The 21,152-nt window shown below is 45.5% G+C and overlaps 1 long non-coding RNA gene across 3 annotated transcripts; it reads left to right on the forward strand.

The window, feature by feature from the left end:
• The first annotated feature begins 1,430 nt into the window (after positions 1-1,430).
• On the forward strand, positions 1,431-12,253 carry LOC106019086 (uncharacterized). 3 transcript variants are annotated; one of them, XR_011807669.1, is made up of 3 exons: positions 1,751-2,069; positions 2,172-5,357; positions 9,169-12,253. It is a non-coding gene; the product is annotated as an uncharacterized lncRNA (long non-coding RNA). The 3 variants fall into 3 exon arrangements; XR_005263755.2 differs by lacking the exon at positions 9,169-12,253 and having other exon boundaries at positions 1,781-1,876; positions 1,966-2,069; positions 2,172-5,254; XR_011807668.1 differs by lacking the exon at positions 9,169-12,253 and having other exon boundaries at positions 1,431-2,069; positions 2,172-5,254.
• Positions 12,254-21,152: the final 8,899 nt, after the last annotated feature.

The following is a 21,152-nucleotide window of genomic DNA, read 5'->3' on the forward strand; positions in this document are numbered from 1 at the left end:
TTATATGGCCAATATCAAACATCAAATTCTGGGTCATAAACTTCACTTCTGGGAAGAAGAATAAAGAAAAATATCTTCCATGGCATTGTACAACAGGAGAGGCATAATTTTATTTGGATCGAGGTTACCTTCCTCTTATATGGAAGAGTGATCTGGACTAATGAGCTAATAAGCAACTTTGCTCTTGCATTCAGATAACCTGTTTTAGGCTTTAGGTATTTCAGAGAAAGAGAGTGCCTGCCCATGTGTTTGTATGCACTACGTGTGTGTTTCAGCATTAGATATTAGTATTTTATGGAGAATGGACATTTAAATAAAGTCAAATGAAACTGCTGGCAAATTAAAACGTTGGCCTCCTATAATAGTAATAAAAAATAATAATAAATCCTATTTTGTGCTTTATTGCAATGACTTCCAAAGTAAATTGGAAATTTACTCCACTCCACTAAGTATTTGCACTGAGGTCCCAAAAGTCATGTGCAGTTATTTAAGGGATGGTCTGAAGGTCAGCCTCAGTGTCATAGTCACAAAATTTTGCAATACATTGAATAATAAGAAGTAATAAAAATGCAAAAGTAGAGAAATTGTCTTTAAAACAAAACTGAAAAAAATCTTACTAGCACAAAAGAAGTCATTGATAAAACTGCCATGTGGTATTATTGACTGCATATTTACTCGGTATATTCCCACTATATTTGAAGAAAGGGCTCTTGTCTTTTCTCTCTCTCTCTCTCTTTTTTTTTTTTTTCTTTTATTCCTTGAGGGAGAATTAGAAGACATTTCACAGTAGAATAGACTGATGTAATAGCACATGTAGTGATTAGTTAACACAGGTTCATAGACACACAGCAATTACTGGCATTTTTATGGTATTGAGTTATAACTGCTGAAATCTGATAAAGCCCAAGCCAAATCTTTAGACAGCAGATGAAATTTCTGAGAGAACCTAAGGGGTTTATAAACATGTAACATGTCATGCTTCAAACATTGCTTGGCATTTAGCCTTAGTTTGAAGTTACCTTTAAGAGCTCAGATTTGGGCTAAAATTTTCAGATGCACTAACATTTGCATACACATTATATATATTTATATATCTGTATGTGGCAAATATACGTTGTAAATACCACCATGCAAGTTTTAAAGAAGGGACTAGCAAGGGATCTCTGGGGATTTCAGGACTGAAGGAGTCACATTTTGAAGGAAGAATTCACGGAAAATACTTCATGCATCAGTGACATGTATATTCTGAACCCATACATGCAGTCGCCTCTCTCTCTCAAAAATTGCCATTTCCCCGTGAGAACTGGAGAAAAAAATAAAAGTGTTCCCAGCAAACCTGCAAGCCATTAGTTATGAATTAGGTGATTATACGTGAATGACTCTTTAATTGTTCTGTCTGGGTAGGTAGGAACACAGCAGTACTAGGCAATGAGAACCCCTGATGTGATCATATATTGGCAGTGCTCTCCTGACATCCAGGAAGAATAGCAAAATAGTGAGCAGAGACTTAATTGTCACTGATTTTTTTTTTTCCTCAAAAAGCCTTACAATCTTGAAATTAAAATTGCTTTCTCTAGGCTGACCTAATCACTGTGAGATATCCTTGATATTCAGTCTCAGTAACTAACTTGTCTCAGTGGCTAAATTAGAAAGCGCTGCAAATAAATCATGTACTATGTTTAGAGTGCTTCTGTCTGTCATGATCAAAAGTGTTGTGATAAAGGTAATGGATTACTCCTCTTCACTCGGTGTAATCACTGCAAGCATCAGCAGCTGCAGGACCTGATGCGACCAGTAGAAAGGCAAGCCTCGATGCAGCTGTGGCTCCACATGGCTGGTGTTCAGGCTGTGAAGAGCAATCTGTGTAGAGCAGTTGGTCTGGGATCTGTGCTTTGTTTTGAAATCTGCTCCGAAGCACTCAGCATAGCTGACAAACTAGCTTATTTTCTGGGTGTGGTTCTCCAGGGCTTGGGAAGGATGCCTGCAAAACTCTTCGGGAAGACTTGTTTTGGAGTGCTGAGTATCGATGAGCTGGTGAATTGTTTCTGAGGAGCTTATTGCTGCCAAAGGTGCTTTTGAATGATGCACAGCCATAGTCAAGATGAACTCATCTGCTATTAATGAGAGCGTGACAAGTACTTTTTTTTTTTTTTTTCTTCATCTTCTCTAAGGTTTTGACTGTCATCTGGGAGTCAGTGGGACATTATTATTCTATTTCCTTCTGGGTCTCGATCAATCAGGGTGGACAGAAGAAGCAAAAAAAAATGAGAAAGGACATGCAGAAATCCAAGAAGGCGGTCAGGTAGTTAATACATAAGTTTACACCAAGAAAAGGGGGAGAGCCAAGACAGAAGAGTGTAGCTCTGGATTCCTTCCAGAGATCTCTGAAGACCAGGAATGCTTTTGCTGTTCGTTTACACAACTCTCCTGGGTTCTTGCCAGGAAAGGAGCAGGCAGAGGAGGGTGTGTGTGTGTTTGTCTTTCCCTCCTCAATATGAAATAATGTCTTCTTTCCTCTGCCATTTCCACTGCTTGTGGCCATGTCTGTTTGCAAAGTTACCATCTGCCCCATGAAGTGAGCTTGTCTGAATCACGAGTTTGCAGGGATGGGCTGCTGCAGAACACTTATTTTGCCTTTTGTTAATTGTTTACCTTTCAGTGCCCATGAAGAAATGCCCTAAATATGGCTTTTGTTTTTGTAGTGGCAATGTCTTGAATTGGCCTCTTCTGATTCTCATTTGTGTATGTCTATGGAGTGCATTTAATTTTCCTCTTTTTAGTAGCCTTTAGCAGGGTTAAGCCTGCACTTAAGAACTAAAGGCCCTTTGAAAGTGTTGTGTCATCATACAAATAATCCCAAACGTGTCTAGTAACTATTTAAAACAAAAGGGTTCATGGTACATTTGTGAAGTTAAGGGGGGGGGGGGGGAGGGGGAACAACAACACCGGTTTTGGGATGCATAAAGCCTTTTTTACACAAGCTGATATTGTTGAAGTGATCTTCTTGCAGCTCCCCAGTGGTCTTTAAGTCCTCGCAGGGTTTGGGGACAGGGGGATACAGGCCAGGGAGTCTTGTTCCTCTGTTGCAGTGAATGCTCGTGTGTCACACCTCAGAGAAGGGACAGCTTTACCTCATAGCAGCTTGCCATATGTGGCTGACAACGTCACGACATGCACTGCTGTCTGTGCACAACGAGAGCAGACACACTCGGTGCCACACCTTTCCTCCAGCTCACATTGCTCTGGGCCGCCATCACCTGCACCCTGTGAGGACAGGCCTGGGCAGGCTGTGGTGCTGTGGCTGGGCTCCAGGGGCAGCTCCTGGCAGGGAACAGCCCCATCAGGCTGCCCCACACGTCACAGGGACTTGCACGTCATGGCCTGTGTTGGGTCTGGCCCTGTTCTCCGCTTCCCGTTGCTTCATGACCCAGTGTGGCAAGGACTTGCCTTCTGCCTCCGCTCGCCAATGTTGTTTATGTGCTGAGCGCTTGTGAAAGAAAAGAGCTACGCACAACCAGAGGGCACTGTGTTCAGTTTTGGGCCCCCTCACTAAAATACAGGTACTGAGTTGCTGGAATGTGCTCAGAGAAGAACAGCAGAGCTGATGAAGGGACAAGAAAACAACACTAGAGGGACCTGGGGCTGTGCTGTCTGGAGAGCAGCAGGCTGAGGGGACACCTCGCTGCTCTCCACAACTACCTGAAAGGAGCTTGCTGCAAGGAGGGTGTTGGCCTCTTTTCTCAGATGACAAGTGATAAGATGCAAGGAAATGGCACCAGTTGCACCAGGGGAAGTTTAGATTGGACTTCTGGAAGAATTTCCTCACAGAGAGCGTGGTCAAGCATTGGAAGAGTCTGCCCAGGGAAGTGGTGGAGTCTCCATGCCTGGAGGTATTTAATAGATGTGTGGACATAGAGAGATTAGATTACCAACGGTACAACTGCCACCAAAATTCTGCTGGACAGACTGCAGTGCAGAAATTGTTGCCCTAATCATTGCTGCTCAAGTTAATTGCCATTAACTAATTTGACATTCAGCATCTCTTTAAAAGGAAGTAAGCTTCAAAATGTTGATTTGTAACGTGAGATGACAAACAGCACCACCAGATATGTGAAAATCATCAGGAAAAATGTCTCCATGAATATTAAGACCTTTATGAATGGTTCTCATAGACAATGCTAAGTTCCACACATTTACTTTGCTAGAAACTATATTGGAAGCACAACTGGATTGATCTCGGCTCCACAGCATGGGCCCAGCTGAGACCTGGAAATTGTGCTCTTCTGAGAGCAAGGACAGCTGCTTCTGCTATCAGCCACACCTCGTCATTAGTGCAGCTGTGACCGTAAGGTGTTGAGGTTTACTTAGTGATAGCAGTGTTTAACGTCATGTACATCACTTCTGAGTCAGAAGTTCAGCACCACGGGCAAGTATTCTTGTGTTTCCATGGAGGAGCACCTACCGTGACACCAGATTGTTAAAAGTGTAAAAGAAAGAGGAATTAAGGGAGAAGAGAACTGGGAGGAAGGAAAGCACTTTGAATTTATTCCCTGTATTACAGACGTTTGTAAAATATCCAGTGCTTGAACCCTGAGTATGTGGTCAGAATTTCCTCTCACTTTTGTATGACCTACTGAGCAAACATTGGCTTGTTGACGTATAATAGCTGCCTTCAAACAGGATATTATTCAGCACTCTAATATAATCTAAAATCTATTTCAAATAGCCAGGTTAATCCCCATCACCTGTGAATGGAGAATAAAAAATAAATTATTCACAACCCATTCCTTCCTAGTAAATTCCCAAAGATTTAACGCGGCTGGAATCAATTAAACTGCTGTGCTGTTCCTTTAGGGTCTTAAGTATTTAACTTCTCAGTTTGGACTTAAACATGGACAGTGGCATGCTTTTCCTGGTATGAATTCACAGCAAGCTGTGTTTTTTAAGGTGTTTTGGACCAATAATGACTCATTTAGAAAATAAATCTGTTAAAGGCAGAAATGAGAAAATACCAAGAGGGCCTTAGTGTTCCTGCATGGTTCTGTGGGGTCTGATTTTTGGTTTAAATCTTACCAAGTGAGCTGGTATGATTGATGAGATGTGGATGTATATACAGAGCTTACTGGAAAGAAACAATTGCATCTAGTTAGTTTATATGCCATAAAAACAACATTAACTTTACAACATCAAAATCCTTCTGACATGAAGCAATGTTGTTTGGCCCTACTTCAGTTAAAAATGTAGTTCTTTACTTTTAAAGGAATGGCAAACAGAAATGCATTACTGAGGAAAAGGGCTACCCCTCGTATCTCACAGGGGCCAGCTCACCAGCAGATTTGTTTTCAACCTGCCAACAAGTAAGTGCTTCTTCCTGTAAACTGCTTAAACTTTTTGAGATGTCCTTCTAACCTGTTGTTCAGCTTCTCATTGTGTGGTGGAGGGAGGCAGGAGAGAGGAGATGGTGTGAGAAAACACCTTCCTTAACAGGGAGACTGCGGTGTCGGTTGTATCCCTCAGAAGAGGTTGAGGAAAACAGCTTGCTTTGCAGTTGGAGGCCATAGGGGTTCATGCCATTTTTTTTTTCTTTTAAGGTTTTCCTGCTTTTTTTGAGGTGACTGCTCAAGCTAATTGACCTCTTTGGCAATACACGCACTAGAAATCAGACTGACTTACTAGTTTCTTCTCTCATCTCACAGAGCATGTGCATGTTCACTAATAGGGCAGGCTTCACAGATATTGAGAGGCTCTCCACTAATTATCTTTCTGTTTTAAAGGGAAAATGCTTAACAGGCAGACCTCTCAGGCCGTTATGTCTACTCCTGGCTTTTCTCCGCTGTTCCTGACCTCCCTGCTTCCATCTGTTCTCCAAAATGTGCTCTTGAGAGGTGAAACAGGATCCTTTTGTCTGTATATTTTGCTGTCAGTGATCACAGTAACAGCTAATCCCACAGCATTTAAAACATGGTGATGCCAGTTGTACATTTAACAGCCTTCAAAGCCACTATTAGGACATTTCTTTTGCCAATGAAAAGAATATAAATGCTTTTCAGACCGCTTTGGAGTCAGGTGTGCAACATGCTGTATCTGAAAAGAAAGCGTTTCATTTTCAGCCCTGTCAGCCAACAAAGCTGTGCTGAGTTTTTGCAGTTGTTCAGGTCCCAGAAGGGTATTATACCAAGCTAGCAAATGGCCTTGGAGGAGGGAAGGAGTGAAACTCAAGCCCAGAGATTGATACTTCGCCTGACCCTGGCTCAGTGGAGCAGCTAGCATCTATCAGCTCCAGCAATAGCTGCAAACGGGTGCCTTTGGAGCCAGCTTCTTGTTTCGCGTATCACATCAGTTTATAACCTTACCTAAACTAAACTTCAACAAGTTAGGATTTTGGGAAACAATTCTGATTCACTCTTTTACCCTGTGAAACCCTATTGCTGTTACTGCTGGACGGAATCCAGTGGCTGTCCAAGCGAGAGTTCCTGCTTATTTTCTAATTTATTCCTAATCACCCTGGCTTCCTTTGGCTTGTTTTGAGAGAGGAGAGGGAAGTAATGCTTATGGGTGCCAAAGCGTCTCAGTTTTTGGAAAGCCAGGTCACTTCCATGACTCTGCTCCTCCTCTTACCCGAGGGGCTGTACATGGGAGTGGGAGCTGGGTGTAAGCAAGGGAAAGGAATGGGAGGATTGCCTGCTTGAGAAAACATGCCTTCACTGGAGGTATTGTCCATCTTCTAGCATTGTCACAGGGAAAAGTGTCTCACAGGGAAAGTGTCTTCATCAGATAGAAGTGCAGAAGCCGGGTGTTAGCTCCTGTCCTTTGCCATGGCTAGATGAAGGGCACAGTGCTGGGTCTGTGCACAGCTGGAGCTGTAAGCAGCATAAATGGTTAAGCCATACAGAAGGAATAAAGCGATGTTTGCCCACATCTTATGGCACAGCGCTCAAACACAGCTCAGCAGATTGCAGACTGCCTGCCTGGGCCTCACAAATCCTGCTGCAGGGTCTTCCTGCACCTCGGCACTGTTTGTACTGCTTTGGCCTGGGCTTTATAAATAAACCCGCTCTGCAGCCTTCCCAGCTTTGGCACCTTGTTAAACTTTTTTTTTTTTTTTTTCCTTTCAGTTTTATATTCCTACCAGATTAGTGTGACCATTGTTTCTAGCCATGCTTCTGGAAGGTAAAAATTCTGTTTTCATTACAGCAAATGCCAGGCAGACAACATCTTGACAAGTTGAAAGCTCTGGTGTTCGTGACAGGTTCTTCTAGGACAAATTCATTTTGAAGAGTGGGGAGGCTGGGAAGATTAACCCTGTCTTTAATTTTCTGTCAGCTGCAGAATCCCATTGCAAAGATGTAGTAACAGGTGAGGGGAAACAAGGGAGGGAAATCTTGTTGTTTGTTTTTTTTAACCATCTCCAGACATGATATAACTGGCAATTTCTGATCTGTTTGCAATGATATTAATTTTTCATTGAATGTTTTCCAAAAGATTCTGTGCAATGACTGCTTAGGGTGGCAGCTGTGATGCCACCATGGTGAGTGCAGGCAGATGTGTCTGATCGTGAAGCCTCTGTCTGCTCTGATAGGTTGACCACAAACACCACAGCTTCTTTGTAAGCATGGTATACTAGTAGCAGACATTTAATTTTGTTATTTTTAAGTTACTCTAAAACAAGCATTAACAAGCAGCCATTTTATGCGACTTGGTTTAAGGGTTTTTCCTTTATTTCAACAAGTTTGTCTTATGTAACTGAAGAGGAGAATGTAATGGAATTGACTTTCCAACAATTTAGGTTGAGAAACACAGTGGATGGAAGAAGCATGTGTATGTGCTCGTATCTGCAAACTAGATAAGCCATTTCTCATTTGGACCTAGTTACTAACCAAACCCAGTAACGAGGTAGGGACGGGACCATATCATGAACAACTTCCTCCTGACTGACGATCACCTTCTGATCTGTGTGTGCTTGTCAATATTAGGTCAAATTGCACGTTCAAATCTTGTGTGAGCTTAGGGAGGGCAGTGCTGGCATGGTTTATAGATTTTGAACATGCACATCTCTATAAGCAAACAAACTGAAATTTATATATAGGGAAGCCTCTAATGATGGTACCATAGGAATGGTACTAAACCTCTATTGTGAGGACACCAGAATTCATTCAAATGACCTAACCAATCTTGTATAAATGAATAAAGCAAGGTTGGCTTTTAAAATTGTGCACAAGTTGCTGCTGAGCCTTGCTGCTAAGACTACAGCCTGAGTCAGGAAACACAACTGTTCATTAAAAGGTCAAGAAAGGAAAAGGAGGATGACAAGACAAGAAAGATGGTAGCTTTGCTTAGCCCTTGAGATGCAAACTCTTTATTGTGTCACTCTGAGAAAGCTTTCCAGGGAGGAACTGACCTCATTTGTGACCTCTGTGACCCTCGGTGATAATCACAGAGCTCTGCTCCATCAATCCGCTTAGGAGGTAAGAAAGGCTTGTTGTTGTAAGAGCCCAGGAGAAAGACTTGGGTTTGTGTGTGCAAAACAACCCGAATGGTAAGGTGTCACTCCCTGGGGGATGAGGTGTTGATACAAGCACCTATCCGCACAACCAGGTGGGGGAAAGGTGAGGGAGGTGAGGTCATGTTCTCACGTTTCAAGCAGGAACTGAGTCTTATGTGGCACTAAAAGCATACATTTTACTTTCCAGAGTTTTCTGGGCTTAAAATTAAGCATGGCCTTCGATTTTATAAGCTACAGCCATCTTTGAATAAACAGTTTGCATAATTTAACCCTAAAACACAGATATTAACAACAACATTAAAAGGGAGGAGGGAGGCTCCAAGTTCTTGTTGCTGTGCTAGGTTTCATTAAAGTATCACAGTGCTACAATACCAACAAGGAAAGAGTTAAGCAATTAGAAATAAATAAATCATGCCAGTGTTTTCCACCCTGGAGGTATCACAGAGCCACAGAATGGTTGGAGTTGGCTGGGGCCTCCTGAGGCTCTCTGGTCCAGCCCCTTGCTCCAGCAGGGACACCCAGAGCAGGGTGCCCAGGACCACGTCCAGGCAGCTTTTGAAGGTCTGAGAAAGTGGGATAGTCCAAAATACATATTAAATATGTCCATATACATTCATATCCTTATATACGTGTATGGCTTAAATTCTGTTTCTGAGCTTTTACAGATTGAACAATTTGCTCATCCAGACATCTCCCAATGGCCAGGATTTCCACAAAGTGAGAACTACAAATCTCTCTGAGCGACTGCGGCTGACTCTGTCTCTGTTATGGGAAAAAGTAATCAGTAGCCAAACACCTCCAGAGCTCCGTGAGCTGGGAGAAGGCTTTATTGGATCAAAACCCCTCTTTCATGAGCTCACACTCTGGAGGGCACTTGCAGTTTCGTATGCAGCGTGTCAGAGTCGTAACCAACACATCTGCACCCTAGGCTGACCTCTGTAAAGCAGAGATTTAAAAAATGGAAATGAAAGTGAACACGCTGTTGTGAATGTGATGCGCCCACTTCGCTCCTAATCCACTGCAGTTGTTGGTGAGACTTCGCTGCTGCAAGCTGCAGGTTGCTCACCATCACCTGGGGACAGCTTAGCCATTTACTGTCCTAATGGGGCTTGAATGCAGGGTTCAGTCTGCTGAAGTTAAAGCTTGCTAGCACCGAGGACTTTCCCTTCCTCCTTCCAAACATAAGATCGCTGCTTAAAAACACTTTGTGGGAAATTCTTCCTCCCTCTTCATGCAATCCTACCAAGAGCACCCTGGCCTGAGCCTACCATCAAGTTAATATATGGGAGATGTGATGTCATCTACATAATTTGTGTGCTGCAAGAAGTCATTTTCCCAGGAGTGTTCGAGGCAGTTGTAGCTTTAAGGCCTGTGCTTCCTAATTTAAAGATAAAGTCAGTTGCTGGCAATTTGTGCCTTAAAGCAAATACTTCAAAGGACAGAGAGAAACCTTTAGTGTCCTAAGTCTCTCGGGACTCATCCCCTTGTATAATACCATGTGTTTATTCTCGAAATATGTTTTACTTTATATGTATAAATATATATAAGTTTGTACATATGTATTTGCAGAAAAGGATGCTGAAAGGATTAAGGTCTGTGGACTTCAGATAATGAAACACTAAAAAGACCGTAACACCTAGAATTCACGGGATTCTGCCTCAAAGTCAAAAACCCATAAAAGAAAACAAACCAACAATGCTGCAGATTTCTCTTAGTCTTGGCTCAAAAACTAGCTCTGGAGTTTTTCAAAGGCTTCTATTCATAGAAAAAAAGTTTATGTAACTTTTTCTTCTTCCAGCAAGTTTTCATTTCATAACAGTTTTATCTCCAGAGGTAAATGTTAAGAGGCCCTCCGCCGCCCTCATCCTCTGGGAGAAGCTATCACTGCAATGTGAACTCCCAGCCTCATATCGTGCCCAAACACCAGGCGTCTTGAAAAGAGCTGAGTGCCTTTACAGAGCTTTTGAAGGTGACTCAAGTAGGAGTGGAGAGATGTGTGCGTTCAGAGAGACAGCTCGCCTCGGGTGAGCCCGTAACCCACTCTTGGTTCAGTCCTGCGGGGGCCAGGCAGTGCCCCTGCACCCCAAGCATCACCAGACTGCAGGTCCTGGAGGATGTGGGCCAGGACACGTCACTGCCCGAGGCTGTTGCTGTTGGTCTGTGGCAAAAGCTCTCCAGCCTCCAAACCCAGGATGTCCAGCACGCAGGTAGGGATGTGATAGCCTTAACCTCCCCAGCTTAGTATTATGCAGCAAGATAGCGCTTCAAACCTTGGCTGCGAAGGCTCCGTGAGGAATTGCCTGGGTTGGGTGTGATGCTCGAGCTGGCTTGCTTGCCTGTGACCCGTATAAACTGCAGGCTCAGCACTCCTGCAGCGCACAGAGCCTGAAATCGGTGTATCTGCTGCTAATGAATGTAGGCTCTGTCCACGCTTGGCAGGTTTCTTCAGCTCTGCTGGTTAGACTAATAAAAGATGTTATCTCTCCCTGCGAGCTTTGCCTTGCTGATATCCCGAGATCATCACGGCCCTGCCACTCGGAGGTCGGACAGAATAACTCCTCAAGATTAGGGAAAGCTCTGGTGATACCAGAAGAAATAACGTGAGAATTATGCTCTTAAAACAAGAGCAATGCCAGCATGGTCTCTTGAAAGCACTTTCTGTGGATTGGAGGAGATTTTGGTGGTTTTTTTTGTGTGCATTTCTTACATTGGATTTTCCCTCTCCTCTCTTCTTGCTAACTCGTAACGAATGGAGGACTGTGTTTCGTACCATCTGACCCGGTCTCATTAAAAGAAAAATAAAAAGCTATTTATTTATTTGGAGTATAAACAAATGGAAGGACCTGCCTTGGCTTCTCCTACCCCCGGAGCCCCCCCACGTTTGCAAAACAGCCCAACAGCACGGAGCGTGGCGTTTCCTGCTGCGACCCACGACGCTCCCACGTGTGCTCGCCCAGCCGCGGCAGCTCGCTGCTCTTGGCTACGAGCGGTGGTGGGCGGTTTTTATGGCACTTCGCTATTGTTTTCCATGCACGCACACTGTCCGATCCACATCCCCTGCCAAGGCAGTGTCCTTTTGCAAAATGTCCTTCGTCGTTTTCCCACATCTTTTCTGTATTTATTTATTTTTGTTTCCTCTTGCCCAGCACCGCGATCTGGTGTTTCCATAAGCAAAAGCAGCCCCTTGCTTGTAATCCTTTCTCCTTCCTTTCTCCCTTCTGGTGCACCTGTGTTGTATTTAATATTTTTAAGACCTCGCTTCCTATGTTCTGTCATATTTCATTTCTGAAATGCCCACGGATCACGTCTCTTCCAGATGTCATGTGCTATGTGTGTTATTTTTACATTGCAGTCTTGTTCAATACATTTCCCGCCCCTGTCTTTGTCCACTTGATCCATAGCAAGAAGCAGTGGTTTGCAAGACTTACTGTAAAGGTTCAGCTCCACACCCTGTATTATCTGAGTGAGAAGTGCTTGGGTTTCCAGGCATGCTCTTTCATTAAACGGTGTGTCTCAATATTCTGGTAAAAGTCCTGATAATGCAGTGTGTCACATAAATGGCATCTTGCTTTTCCATTCCATGACAATATTGCTTGTCCGTTAAAAAGCAACAACAACAAACACAAAAGGAAATCAAAACCAGCTCTCGGTGAGTTTAATGCAAGTTTGTGGTAGTCCAGCCTCACAGTGCAACACTTTGTAATGTCTGTTTTAGGGCATGAGGATGTTTTGCAGGGGGGATTTTTTTCAGTTGTGTAAATAAAGTTGAGTTTTCAATAAAAAGAAAGCTGGTGGATGCAATGATTTGTCCTGCTGCAGTGAGCTCTAGAGGTCTAAGCTATGTTCAGTGCTCTGCACGGGACTGCACATCCCAACCAGCCTTGCAAGGAGATCAGAGCCTCCTGCTAGCAAAACTCTTGCTGGCCTTGATGGCAGAAGGGGCACAAGAGAGGCATGTAGGTATGCAACTGGTGTTGCACTGACCTTGTCGAGACCTTGGGTCACCACAAAAATGTGCAGAAGAGGGCTGAAAGTCAGCATACACACACCGTGCTGTAGGGCTCACGTCTGGCGAGGATGATGGTGGCGGTAGGTATAGGTGGGTACACAAGGTTTGCTTGCCAGGTTTCTGGAGATTTTGTAAAACTCCAAGGCTTCTGGGGTTCATTCCAAAATACCTTTCATGCGTCAGGGCACAGTTTACATTTATTGACAGAGATACGAGTGTCTTGCAAGGACAAGAGCGGTGTCTCCCAGCCAGAGCAGGCACAAGCACCCGAGTGCCCCTGCCTGGTCCCGAATGGGCACGCAGCCCGCCTCGGTCAGTGCCAGCCCTTCCTTCTTCGTCAGCCGGGGCTTCGACGGAAAAATAATCTCATACAAATTTTAGAGGAACATCCAGTTAATCAAAACACAGCACGCTGCCAGCGCAGTCTCACTAGGGCCCTGCCATCACACACCGTGGCACTTTCAATTCTGCTGCTTCATTCTCCTGACAGAGATATTAACACAAAGAGGAAACAGGCTATTACCGTGACAAAGGCTTTGACAGCACGGGGAAAACGGCGTGCTAGCTCATCGCCAGGGCAGGCTGGAGTTAGCTGGTAGTCACTGTGCTCCCCATCCTCCTCCTCACTGTGTGGGTTTGTCTGCCGTGGAAGAGGGCACGTTTTGCTGTGCAGCTGATGCCTCACCTGAGTCCTTTAGCACACCAATAAAGACAGCACAGGCTAATAAAAGATCAATAAAAGATCATCCTCAGTCTTTTTTTTTTTTCTTTTTTTTTTTTTTTTTTTGGTGTTGCTTTAATATCAAGGGGGAGTCAGCTTGCGCCATGCGTGTAGAAGTGCTATCATCTATTTTTGTTGCAAGCAGATGCAAGAGCATGTTTGACTTAGGAAAGCCCACGAGACTCAGAATTAGCTACGCTAATAGAGGTCATTTGGTAAACTGGGTATATTTCAGTTATTTCAAGAGCCAATTCAGCTTGCTGCAAATAAGAATCATCAAGCCCAAAGGTGAGAAATTGCAGCTTTGGACAAAACCCTGGCCATCCTTCAGTTATGACTTCAATTGCTGTTGCTCTTCTCTGGAGCCCACTATCCCAAATAATTTTCTTCATCTCTTTTCTCCTAGTCTCCTTAGGTTCTGAATCCTTTAAGCCAGGAACTGCCTTGCAGCCCATGGCCACAACTGGTCTCGTTGTGTTTGTCAGTGTGAATAGTAACAGCGACCACTTCTGTATGAAGATGCAGTTGATGTTACGTCAGGTATATGAGTAGAAAAGGTGGGAGAGCCTTAGGATCTTTATCAGGTCTCACAAAGCAACAGCAGATATAGAAAAGCTTACAATATCATGCTCCTTGGAGCATGTCCAGCTACTCAAACTTTTAATGTGATTTTTCTGGAAACCAGAGTAAACGAAAGCAGGTGGAAGGCTCCTTTTTTTGTAACTGAAGTTGGTTTGATCAAGTCAACCCAAGCCCAGGCTGCTGGCCAGGCCCTCTTCTCCCACCTTTTATTCCTGCTTCCCCCCCTGTGCTGGCACTGGTGCGTAGATGGTCATCTTGAGACATGGTTCAAGGAGCTGATCCATCTCCAGACAAATCACCGCTGGTCCCAGCTGCTTGTCCCTACCCCGGAGTAGCCCCTTGCTGAGGCTAGCAGAAGCCATCCAGTGAACCATGTTGGGAAGCTGATCCAGCTGAAAAATAACCAGGAAAATGTAATGTGTTTTTCTCCCAGCTGAGCCAGTCTCCTGATCTGACGCACCGAGCTGCTACAGAAACACAGACCCGGGCAGAACAGCGTGCGGGGGCACCCAGGAATGAGGTGGTGAGAGACAAGGACAGAGTGAACCTGAAGAAATGCAGGTCGAGCATTTCGTGTCCTTGGAGCTGGAGGCGGATCTAGGTGACAGCAGAAAGTAGGGCACTGCGACAGCTCTGCCTCGTCCCGGGGCGGGAGGGGAGGCAGAGCTGCAGGGGGGACCCAGTAATGATCAGAGGCTTGGATGCAAGGTCTTCACCGTGGCTGTGAACATGAACAGGGGCTGGGATGTGAGTTAGGGTCTCTGCACAATACTGGCTCCTGGTTGCAACCACCGAGGGCAGTGTTTCTGCTGGCTTTGGGGCGTGGGGTGGCCTGGTGTAGGAGTATTATCTGCTACAGGTGAGAGCAAACGTTTTATTCTAAGGAGAAAAGGGCTAACGGGGCACCTCCGCCTCCCCTCTGCCCCCCTGTGTTTCATGGGACAGCACCGGGAGGTGGATGCGTGGGATCTCCTCTCATTGTGGGTGCCCAAAAGGAGCTCCTGAGGTCCCCATCGGGCCTCACAAGGAGCTTGTACTTGCAGCATTTTTGCAGAAGGAGTGGAGTGGCTCCAAACTCAGTCTCGCCTTCTTTTGGCAGCCATGCTGACTGCCAGTGTCGTCACCTTATTATTACCCTGCTCCACCCCGGCACGACTGCAGTTGAGGCAACAACATCTGACCTAATAATCAGAAATCTCCAGCTCTACATTTTGTAAAGAAAAACCAGAAAGAACAGAGCTCAGACTTGACCTTTACAATTGTTTTTTTTTTTTAATGTCACTCCCAAGAAGACGAGAAAGTTTAACTCAGAGGTAAATAATGTTAATGATTGCACAATTACATGAATAGACAAAGGATAAGCCTGTCAGACGTATCGTAACGTGCATGTTTATCTGCAGAGAGGGGAAAGTATGTCAGGATCTTGCAGGAAACCTGTGAGAGAGTATTTTGCCAGACCTGTAAAATTCAAGAGATAACTAAGAGGTATTTTTTATCTTTGTTTTTACCTACTGCTTACGCATACCATGAAAATAAAATACAGCACAGACAATATTGACTGTTCATAAATATAGCCACAGCCTTCAATATAGTAACAAGGATTGGTAGGAAACTTCTTCTTCCTCCAACGTGTGCTTTGGCCACAAAATATTTGACGATGTTGACGCTCAGGTGATCACAGAGAAGCTTCAGAGTGAATGCCTGATGGAAACAAATGAAGCTGCTTATGATTCACGAGTATTATTTCAGCGTATGATAGGTGCTATTTTCAGGCACCACATCAATTACACCTTTTCTCACTTTAAAGATTTTCTTCACAAGTAATAAACTGCACAAACCAATCAACCAAACAAAAAGTCTTCACATTCTGAAAAAGAAATGACAGCGACAAATGTAAAATAAATAAATAAACGCCGGTTTACTGAGGAGTTTTATTTCACTCTGGATGAGGGTTTTGGGTAGCTATAGTGTACTCTCACCTACTGAATATATTCTGTCTGCTTTCCTGCTGACACCATTTCCCCTATATTACTTCTGTGACCTTCAGCCTGAAACGTTGGCTGTGTAGTTTTGGCATGTTCTGTAGCTACTCCAGGTTGTTACAGAAACGGTGTGTCTGCCTGGCTTGTGAGCCTCTTCAGTTTGGAGAGCGTGGGAACACAGTCAAGCTTTCATCATTTATTATTTTATTTTATTTTTTTTGCATTTCTTAATGGCTGTTTCTTTATAAAAAGCAACTTACAAGTTAGTCACACCAAACCCAAACTTACGTAAAGTTGTTGAAAGCGATTGCCTTGACAGCAGCGTGTATATATTGCTCCGTCCTGCTGACTCAAGGTTATTCGCTGGCGTCCTCAGAGCTGCAAAGTTCTCAGACAAAAAGGGAACGAGGCCACGAAGCCTCCACCCCAGCAGCTTCTGACGACTGGCTTTAAGATTCCCCTTCTAGGTGTGTGGAAGGAAGTTATACCCCGACCTGCTCCTAAAGACTGCAGATACCATGTGAACGTTGCCCTGTGACAATGGGAGGGTTTCTCCCTTCAGGACAGCTTTCCAGCAAGGAAACCTGTGTACAGAATTGCCAGAGTTAGCATCCATAAGAAATGTCACCTTGAGGCATGCCATGAAAAGCTTTGCTGAGCAGCTAACCTGTCTGCTTATCGGGGAACTGGCAATTAAGGTGCATTTTGGTTTGATTTGTCTTTTTCTGGATACTATGTTTTTAAAAAATAAAATAAAATTGTATTTACAAGGGGGTGTGTACTGATAGTTGATAAAACTATATTCACACAATTCCTGAAATTACTTATTCAGTGGGAAGGCAACCTAGCCAATTCATCGTTGTTTAAATTTTAATTCAGTGGAAATGTAACCTCTGGAAAACACTGTTCACATCTATAATTAATAGATTGTTATGCGCTGTATTTTACGATTTGATACACTTTCCTCAAACTCTGCGAAGAACTGTTTCATGTTATCTATCTCGGAATTCATAACAAATGAAAATGGCCTGCTTGGGTTCATACAAGGAGGTTCATTTGCAGGGAGAAGCAGAACCAAATGCTGTTTGCTGTCTAATATAATTTAGACAGAGCAGTGCAGCCTTCTCTTTTTCTCATGACAGTGATTCTCCCTCCAAAACGAGGTTCTGGCAGTCTGCTTTCGTACAAAGTAGACTCAAATGTAATTATGCTGCTATGACAACTTAGTCTTATAGCACTCACAATCCTTTTTCTTCTAATCTTTGTAGTGCTGCTGTGGGCAGAAACTGATTCTGTTCTTTTTTTCTTTTTTTCCAGTATAAATAGAAATCCACATCAATGAAGTCCAAGTTGCACTTGTGCAAGATCAGGGTCAGCCCCGGGATATTAATCACTTGTCTGTTAAAAAATGGGAGAGTGAAAAGAAGGAAAAAATGTAAAATGTGCTTGAGCCCCCAGCCTCTACTTAATGTGAGTCGAGTGTTAACAGCTGAGAGTGAGACTGCCCCTACCCACACACCTGTGTGTGGAAGGAGACCTCTGTCTGAATCTCCACTCCCACATGGGAAGGGAGCAGCTAAGGTCCATGTGCCTCCCCTTCTCATGTCATTTCTCCAGAGCTCCTTCATGCAATTTTTAAGCCTTGCAAAAGGATCCCATGCATGTGCTCACCCAGCCTCTTCCTGGGGTTGAGCTGTCTTATGACAGAAGAGAGAATTATTGCCATTTGGTGAGGCCCCCATTAAAAGAAAAAAAGAAAGAATTAGCTGCTCTGGTGGAAGAAAATCATGGGAAATTTTTGATAGTTGAAGGCTGTTTCACAGAGAACAAGCACCCAGTCTGTTCCCTACTTCCTGTGTTTACTCCTTGTATGGGGTCTGAGCCTGTTATCTCCTGCAATGAAAGCAGAAGTTCTTCTGGACCTGTTCCGACAAGTTTTAGCTTCCTCTTAGATCTTCTCGTCCACTCTTTGAGGTGGATTGTGGAAAGGACAAAGTTTGTTTGGATGGGCACTTCAAAATTCAAAGCCTGATGCAGGCGCTTTAATGCTGGATACCCGCGGCCAGCCCCAAGGTGATGTGGTTTCATGATCAAGATGTCTCCATCAGTTGCTACCAAAGTCAGAGGTTTTCTATGGGATGAGGTATGTTCATCAGAGGTCTATGACTGTACAACGTAACTTAGTTCACGGTGACACCCAAGGAGCCATGGAAAGCTTCCAGAGGTGTCATAGCGAGCATTTTTGTTTCATGTGGCTTCCTGAAGTTCCCCAAAGCACGCTCAAACGAGTCCAGCCATTTTTTTCTTTTTATTTAAGGCAAAAAAATGTCCCCTTCCCAGCTGTGAAAGCAACCGTATAGTCCAGAACAGAAGGTGTTTGCAGTAAAAAGAGAGAGGCTTTTTTTTCCTCCCTGAATTCTCCATGGAGCTGGCCTCAGATCACAGAAAAGACCCAGGGCTTCTACTTACCTTCTTAGTTGTGATCCGTGCCCTGGAAGCAGTAGGCACTTCTGCTAGTCTGCCTTGCTCTCTGCCACTGGGGCTGAGGCCTCAAGGTACACACAGACTTTTCTTGCTCAGCGTGGCGGAGACAGCTGCCAGACCCAGCAAGGGGCTGGAGAGAGAGTTTGTGCAGTCCAGTACTTGGGTCACCACTTCTGAAACAGGCTTTATCGAGAAGTGAGGACCCCCATCTGCCCTGCTCCAGAGCCTGTGATGTCTCACAGCCCTCACCCTGTATCTCCCCTGTGCCTCCTTGCCACAGGGCTTCCAGCTCTGCAGTCTTCTTGCAGCGGAGCCCAACTCATCCTCGCCCTCTGCACACACCAAAAAGCTGCCGTTTTTCAGCTTCTAGCTTGGCTGCTCTGAAAACAGACATTATTTTTATCCTCCAAAGGCCTGGAGCGGAGGTGGGACCTAGTTCCCCAGATCAGGGAACTGTGGCAGCCACAGTGGGCCTGGACCTCCTCTGAGCTGCCCCTGCTGGGTGCTGCAGGGCCTTTCAGCATGGGCATCGCCTGCAGCCACAGATGGCCCAAGGCCCAGTATGTCTGCCCCAAGCACAGAAAAGCTGCTTTCAGAAGAGCATCTGGCAGCCCTTTCTCTTCCCCTCCGCCCCTGCTCAGAAGTGGAGAGACAGACAACAAACACAGCAGGTGCTTTTTTTTTTGTTTGTTTCATTTCCACAGATTTGAAACAGCAGCTTCGTGGAGCCATCCCTTCTGTGAAGAAACACCTCCTTTTCCTCTTGCTCTTTGACATTTCCATGGATAAACCAAACGTTCTGACCTCTAATTTAATCAAGCACCATGGATTTTGCTCGCAGGCTGGTCACTCAAGCTTACAACAGCATATGCAAGATTTGTCATCTGAAATAGAGCACTGGTGTTACACCCAGCACTGACTTTATGAGCACTGTTTCTGTCTCATGCCCCACATTTGCTTGTTCACATGTTTCTGGCCAGCCGTGACGCTGTCTGCTCAGCACCTCCTGGCTGAGGCCTCACGTTTTTTTGGTGGGTGGCTCTTCCGTGGTCTTGCTGTCTAGACGTGTCGTAGACTAAGAACTTGTCTGAGACTCTCCTGAGAGCTGAGACAGATCCCTGACAAAGTGATGACTTGTCTATAGCCGAGTAAGATCAGGAAGGGGAACTCTGTGTTTCCATTGACCTGGTGGTAAAGCTGCTGCCAGCCTACAGCCTTCCTGTTTTAAAGATTCCTGAGGAACTTTTCCTTGGGGAGAGTCTTAATGCATCTCCGTATGGATGGCAGCTGTTGTCCTCTAGGCAAGCAGAGTGCTCCCTCTGATTTTATATCATGTATGTATTCTGCCCAGCCTCTCTCTGCTACTGCACATACTTCTCCCTGCACATCCCTATTCACAACACGTCATGCCGAGCACCAGTCTGCTTTACCTCCCATCCAGCTTGTCCTCAGCTCTGAAGGTGCCCAGCTGCACACTAGGTCTCACAGCTCAGGATTTGCGGAGCTCTCTGGAGCAGCTGGTTCCCTGTCTGCTCTCCTGCATGCTGCTGGCAGTCCCGTGTGCCAGCCCTGTGCATTGCCTAACCATGATGGCTTCACCCTGCTGGGCAGCTGAACTCCACCACACTGCTCTCTCAATCCCTCTCCTCAAAGGAAGAGGGAGAGAAAATACGAGGCAAAGGGCTCAGGGGTTGACACAAGGACAGGGGGATCACTCACCTTTAGTGGCAAAACAGACTCAGTGCAGGGAGATTAATGTAATTTACTGCGTATTGCTAACAGACTAGAGCAATGAGAAGCTAAAAGCAAACTACAAACACCTTCCACCCATCCACCCTCTTCCACTTCCTCCCCCCAGGCAGCGCAGGGAAACAGGGGACTGAGGGCTGCGGTCAGTCCCTGACACTTTGTCCCCGCTGCTCCCTCAGGGTCCCTCCCTGCCCCTGCTCCCCGTGGGGTCCCTCCCACGGGATGCCGTCCTTCCCCAGCTGATCCCACACGGGCTGCCCACAGGCAGCAGCTCCTCAAGCACTGCTCCCACACGGCTCCGTCCCACGGGCTCCATCCATCCATCCATCCCCCAGGAGCAAACTGCTCCAGCACGGGTCCCCCACGGCTGGGCGGCAGCTCCCCCCAGACCCCCTGCTCCTGCGGGGGCTCCTCTCCACGGGGGGGCTGCAGCTGCGGCCCGGGGCCTGCTCCTGCGGGGGCTCTCCGTGGGCCGCAGCCTCCTCCAGGCCACATCCACCTGCTCCACCGGGGGCTCCTCCACGGGCTGTCCCAGCAGCTGTAGTGCAGCAGGGTATTTTCCTTTCTTCAATCTGCTGTCCCAGAGGCCCAACATAGTCGCTCCCTGGCTTTGCTCTGGCCAGCAGCAGGTCCCTTTGGAGCCGGCTGGAGCTGGCTGTGCTCTGACATGGGGCAGCTGCTGGGCTCTGCTCACAGAGGCCACCCCTGCAGCCCCCCTGCTACCAAACCCTTGCCACATAAACCCAATACACTGACAGCTTCTTCACCTGCCTGGTTCTTCCTTCAAGTAAAAACCATGCTCTTGCTTCTGTCTGAGATGAAAATACCTGAGCCATTACTAAAAGTAAGCTGTGTTCACAAGAAAAGAAGGCATACGAAAGCTTCATGTTCTCACAGTCTCGATTCTTTCACTGTAAACTGTCTTGTGCTGTTGATCATATCTCTATGGAAAGCACAACACCATGACCAGTGGCATATCTTGCAATTCCTTTGCAAAGATGCTAATAACGATGGGACCAAAATGAACTAGGTCTTCCCTGAGAAGGCAATACCATTTTGTTCTGAGAGGCAGGTCATATCAGATGCAACGTCTGTGCACTTGCTTTCTTGTGTGCACTTCTC

This window comes from Anas platyrhynchos, chromosome 2 (genome assembly GCF_047663525.1).
Source record: "Anas platyrhynchos isolate ZD024472 breed Pekin duck chromosome 2, IASCAAS_PekinDuck_T2T, whole genome shotgun sequence".
NCBI classification, from domain to species: domain Eukaryota; kingdom Metazoa; phylum Chordata; class Aves; order Anseriformes; family Anatidae; genus Anas; species Anas platyrhynchos.